General features: G+C 42.2%; 1 protein-coding gene across 5 annotated transcripts in view; it reads right to left on the bottom strand.

Annotated features, from left to right (window-relative positions):
• Positions 1-6,007, bottom strand: part of FGD4 (FYVE, RhoGEF and PH domain containing 4) — a 132,106-nt gene that overhangs the window by 125,595 nt on the left and 504 nt on the right. For 2 of the 5 annotated variants that reach the window (XM_023514732.1, XM_023514735.1), the window contains exon 1: positions 5,391-5,973. The exons of 2 other annotated variants lie outside the window; for them this stretch is intronic. The gene's annotated coding sequence lies outside the window, so the exon portion shown is untranslated. Of the gene's footprint in view, positions 1-5,390; positions 5,974-6,007 lie in introns of those variants that run through there. One more of the 5 variants, XM_023514733.1, reaches the window with a different exon arrangement.

The raw sequence follows: 6,007 nt of genomic DNA, 5'->3' as shown, positions 1-6,007 counted from the left end.
ACCCCAAATATTTCTTAAAGATTAAATAAGATGATGAATATACTTTGCAGTGTCTGGCATATAGAAAACACTGAATTCAATATGCATTGTAATTAGGGTAGTTGTATGTTAAGTGCATTTAAACTTGCTCAAATTGAATTATAAATGCTTTACAGATACAGAAAACAGCTGGGGGAGGGGGCATGCACAAACACAGGTGCAATAGTTGAAGGTGTTCAGGAACTTGTACCCAGTGCTTGTGTGTCTGTAGCAAGAGCAAGACAGAAATCGTGAACTTGCTGCTCTTGAAATTCTTTTGGTTCACTTGTGACACTTCAAATGTGAGCTCTCGCCATACTGAGTTTAATTCTAGGCTTTATTTCATACACCATGGCCTAACATTAGGGGAAAAAACACAGTGTTCAGACTTAATGAGAGAGGATGATCTCCAAAGCTATGCCTTCCTAAGGGATTATTTTCAAGAAAGTTTTACAAGGTTTTCTCTAGATGCTGACTTGGGAACCAAAGCATCAAGAATAAGATGTGACTTAAATGTACTGCGGTGGTTATGAAAAGGCCTGCCTGCTGTAAATGAAGAGGAAGAGGAAGATGATGACAAAGAATTCCAGCTGCCTTGGATATTGTTCCCTCCAATGACAGATACGGTTTCCACCATTTAAACTGCCAGTAATCTCAGACCATAAAACAGAATGTTTAAAACTATTCAAAGCTTCCTCATTCTTTACGGGACATAGAAAAAACTTTCATGCCAACTTCTCCATTCTCACATCCCACCTTGCCTTAGCCAAAAGTCTATTGGTCTAGTGGTCACCTATTACCACTGCCTGGCCCTCGTGCCTCCCCGCTGGTCTGCTCAGCTCAGAATTCCCAGCCACGCCCCCCCTGCACAGCCCATGGCCCCCTCCTCTGCTCTGTGACCAATCTCACTGAATGCAATTCATTTACAGACTGTTAACTGAGTGTGGACTGGTGGTGGTGTGAGTGCAGAGCGTGTCCTAGGTCCTGCTCTTCACCCGGAATCGAGCGTGGACAGAGTGGACATTCAAAAGGGGTTTGTTGAATAAACGAGTGAGGTTGCCAATAGTCCTCGTGGGCTTTCATTGCCATCAGGAGCAAATATTTTAACATTCAGGGGAGTATTACTGATGCCTCTCAGAGAATTTAACAACCATCACCACTATTTTAGCACTAATTCAATTTTCAAACATAACTTCTTTAATACTCGCCATAACCCCATGAGTTCTAACGAATGGGGAAACTGAGGTTTACAGCAGTTAAGTGACTGGTCTACAGATATTTAGGTAGCCAGTATGTGAGACGGGGCTAGACCCAGGTCTGCTCAACTTGAAAATTGCTGGCCTCCAGCCCTGTCCTCAAGCACCTCCCCACGCTCGCCCATTGGACTCCGACTTTGAGAAAGCACACATATTTAGGATTAAGTCCTGAAAGAAAAAAACATGCAGTGTGGCTTTGTAGCACTAACTTAACCTGATTTAAGTACGATCCTGAAGACTGTCTTTCCTCAATTTCTTCCTCCATTGGCCTGAGCTAAACCCGGCTGGCTACTAATCATTGGTGACTTGGTTCACATGAGACCTCCCCCAGAAAAAAAAAAATCTCCTGATTACCAGTCTAAAGTTTGCTACCTGAAATCTCTCCCTAAGCGTATCTGGTCTTATTGTCACATACTTGGCAATATTTGAAATTACCTTAATCACTTATCACACGTCTATCTCTAGTGTAAATTTCACTCAAAGCCTTCCCACTGTGTTTGGGGCCATAACCCCCACACCTGCAACAGGAGTAGCATAGACTAAATGTCCAATAAATATCTGACGAATGGATGGAAGGTTAACACTGACGACAGTAACAAAGCCAAAGAGAAAATGTTTCTGGGTACAGTGAACCTGGGCATAGAGGAATCTGTGGGCTGCTGTGGGGAGCAAAGGAAAGGGCGAGTAAGGAAGTGAAGCCTGTGCACCTCCTCAGCCCATCCGCAGAAGAGAGGTACAAACCACAGAAGGATGCTGTGTGTCATCCAGGTGCCAGGTGTGCCCTGGACCGGACCACAATCACCCCTCAGGCTGCCTCCTATCGCCTGCTCTAGGCTCCACAGCCTCCAACCAACATCCTAATAGTTTTATTTTTCATATGTAATAGATGCTCACTAAAAAAGCCCAAACATCTCATTGGTTTGGCAGTTATGTTTTTAAAAAAGTTACGCACATCCTGGTTCTTTGTACCCTCAATGAATCCCCCCCCCCAAAAAAAAGTCATGCATATGTTATTATTGGGGAAATCACCTTTTAAAGTTGTGCTCCATTTAGGTATGTAGAAAATTGCATCTGTGGGACTTCAGGGTGACATCCCAGTGTTCTGCTCTACATAAAGGCAGCAATGTAGCAAGTCAGCTGACCTTGCCCCATGTCTTTGCATTCAACATGCAATACCCAACATGAGCTGTTTCTGCAACTCACAGTTTTGTGAGCTTGCTTAATTGTTATGGGCCTCAGATTCTTCTTTAAAATGAGGGAGTTAGAAACTAGATGATCTTATTTAGATGGGGACCTTTAAATTATGGGAAAACTGACATCTACTGATGGATAATAAAGGATCTTTGTAAACCCCGATAGACTGAGTCTGCCTCGTGGGAACATACTGCGTCTCATCCTCGCATTAATCTGAATGCAGAACCAGGAAATTGGTAAACGTAAAAAAAGAACACAGAATTTAGGCAGACAAGGAGGAAGGAAAGGAAGGAAGGAACTGGCAGGGGAAGTCAGTAAACATTTGTTACAAAAGAACAATTAGCCCACAGAGTGGCAGTTATTTGTAAAATTGAGAACTTTTCTAAGAATAAAGTATATTAGACCCTCTTGTGTACAAACTCCATTAAGCTATTCTTGGGGTTAAAGTGATGAGTGAAGGAGAAAAGGCCAAGTGCCGTATACAAAGCTATTCCAAGGATCTACCACAGCCTACATGGCTCCATTTGTTGCCAATTTATGAAAAGTTGGCCTTATTATTTTACAGAAGCACAGAAACCGTGATAACAGAAGACGACAGCAACTCAGAAGAAACAGCTGCCAATACTCAAATCTACTGGCACACACATACAGAAAAATCCCGCCAAGTGCAGCTGGCTTTAAACTACAGCTTTTGTGAGTTGACACCATTCATGTGAATGCTTTAGGCTTCCCGTCCTGGAGTTCCATACCCAAGACAGCAGTTAACTCACTCTAAGCATTTCTTAGACCTGTGGCAAGTCAGAATTGTGGGAGAAGCCCAAGGATGGTAATTTATAGTACATCTATTTTTAAAATTCATGAAAATTGCAAACAGATCCAAACCCAAGGACATGTGAACATAGCAGCATTAGCGATGACAGCATTCTCGGGTTCTCCTGCACCTGATATCCCCAGTATTCCATCAGCTCAAGAGCTGAGGGGCCCCATGAACCACAAGGGCCAAAAGTACTTAAAGTATAGATTATCTATCTGTACCTCAAAAGCAAAGAGACTGAAGGGCCCAATTTAGAAGTTATTCAGAACATGTCAATAAAACATAGGAAGAAAAATGTAAGAATGTAACCACTATATAGTAGCTCTCTAGTCTTCTTATTTGAATATAAGTTAGGGCAGGCAGCATTCCAGCATGAGTCAAAACAGGACTGTTTGTGCTGAACTAGTAGTGGGTAGGTTTGCTGTCTGCTCAGACTGCTAGGGATGTGAATCTCTCTGAACACTTTATTCAGAGCTTCCCAATTAGCATCTATATAATCCTTTCACATGCAATAACTCTGAAGGTTACTCTTGATATTTGTAAACATTACATGCATAATTTAGTAAAACTGTGAGTTGTACTAAAGGATTGAAAAGCCATGGAGCCATCGAAGAGCTGGAACAGTTGGAAGAACACTCCCAAATCGTGGAAATTTAGCCCTTCTTTTCACTGCCACGTGGGAGGAGGGGGAGAATCAGAAAGCGATGCTTCCCAGGTGACCTGGAAACTCAGTAGTTATAAAATTTCCTGCCACAGGAAGCTGTGCATCTGGTGGTCTTGCCACTGACAATGTGGGAATGGAGATGGACACCTCCCTGCAAGTGCTGTCCACTGGGATGACCATACACTCCTGTCCCTCAGGTAGCTGGGTCAGGACTGTGGTGCTCTGGGGGCTGTCTGCTTCGATTTCTGTAAAGGGTCACCTTCAAGAACCACTAGTGGTTGATGGAACAAAGCTTGCTGAACACATTTTGACAGACCTTGTGGTCTTATTACTTTACTACCCTGAAAACTCGATCAAGGAACGTATTAATAAATATGCTTATGAGTGAAAGTGAGTGACTAAGCGCTTGCCAATTACCTATAAAAGGCCGGGATATAGTCTAACAACCAACCACCTAAAAAACACAACCTTGTAACTTTAACTCAGTCACAAAAATAGTAAGCAAATTCACCAACACTGAAGAACTTGAGAAGTGTACAGATTTATGTAGCCCACCTCAATTGCCAAAGTAACCACATCCTAGGCACAAAACACACCACATGCTTCACACCCATTCACTCACAGGCTTTTTCAGTTCTAAGTTAAACATGGTGACCAAAGCAACATGAGCACCTTACATATACATAATCCTTTCAATTTATCTCATTCCTCCCAAGCCTTAGATTGCTTATGAATTGATGATTTTTTTATGTGTGAAATCATTATCCTAATAATACCAGATTAGCTTGCAAATTTTTACAGATGGTGCTGTAAAAAATTGGACATTTTAGGCAGATACATGTGTACTCTCTTATTAAAAAAGATGCTTCTTAGTGCTCCTAGATAATCTAATTTTGCAAACTAAACACCACTTAAAATTAGAATAATGCATAAAGACTAGTAAGGGCAAAAGGGGGTTAGAATTTTAAAGTCAACTAGAATACAAAGACTCTACAAACTAACAGGCCGAAAAACCTGTTCTTGAAGTGAGAACCTAAGTCCTTGACCAGTACGAGGTCATCCAATTTTATACTATCATTAAAAACAAAAATGAAACAAGGAAGGACTATTAGCAGTAACCTTTTCCAGCTCTCTGGGCAGCCGCTGACCCACCGACATGAATGTCCAAGATGACAGCAGAACAGCACAATTAGGACTGAAACTGCATAAGCGAAACCTTTCTTCCCAACCCTTCCTATGTCAAATAAAAATGGCAGACCCAGTTAGACTCACAGAGCACTGGCACTATGGCTTAAATGACGGAAAACTTACACAAAAGAAGTAGCCAGAGTAGGGACAGCACTCTTTTTGTTTTTCCCTTTTATGTTTTAGGGCGCAGTTTTGGGGAAGGGGACACAATGCTGCTTTACAAAGGATATAGAAGTCCCTTGTCTGAGCTACCAACCTCTTTAGCCACACAGCAAAATGTCAGTCATCCGTTTGTGCGAACCCAAATCTCCTTCTGCTGTTCACAATATGCAACACACATTTTAAGGGGCTGTTGAAAAAGCAAAACAAAGGAAGCCCTTGAAAGAGACGCTGATCTTCTGAGTTTTGCCCCTGCCCTCAGCACCGCGCCTGCACGCCTGCCTTTACAGCTCGGCCACATTGTTTCCACATGCACAGGCCCTTGAAACTTGTGCCAGGGCATTGCAAAATAAAACTGCATAAACATCGCCTTCAAAACGCCTTTCAAAACTGCATAAACATCGCAGGTCAGTCACGCGGGCTAGAACAATCACTAATTAACTCGTACCCTACAAACGTCCCTGACCTGAGACATTTCTCAGCTGATAAGAAGGGGCATCGAACACGTTGGAGCCATGGGCGTATTTCAGCAAGAATCCCAATGTCATTCATGCTGAGAAACCATTAACAACTGTCTTTTTGCCACTTTCAGGGGTCATAACATAATTTCACAGGCAGAGAAAATTTTAAAACATTAAACAATTCTTTCTTATCTTCCCATATCAGCGTGTAGTTATACAGGCGTTATTGAGCGGCAAAAAAAAAAAAAAAAAA

This window comes from Otolemur garnettii, unplaced genomic scaffold, assembly GCF_000181295.1.
Source record: "Otolemur garnettii isolate 467f Iridium unplaced genomic scaffold, OtoGar3 scaffold00057, whole genome shotgun sequence".
Taxonomy (NCBI): Eukaryota; Metazoa; Chordata; class Mammalia; order Primates; family Galagidae; genus Otolemur; species Otolemur garnettii.
Note: the sequence above shows the minus strand (reverse complement) of the source record. Positions and strands in the feature narration are given on the sequence as shown.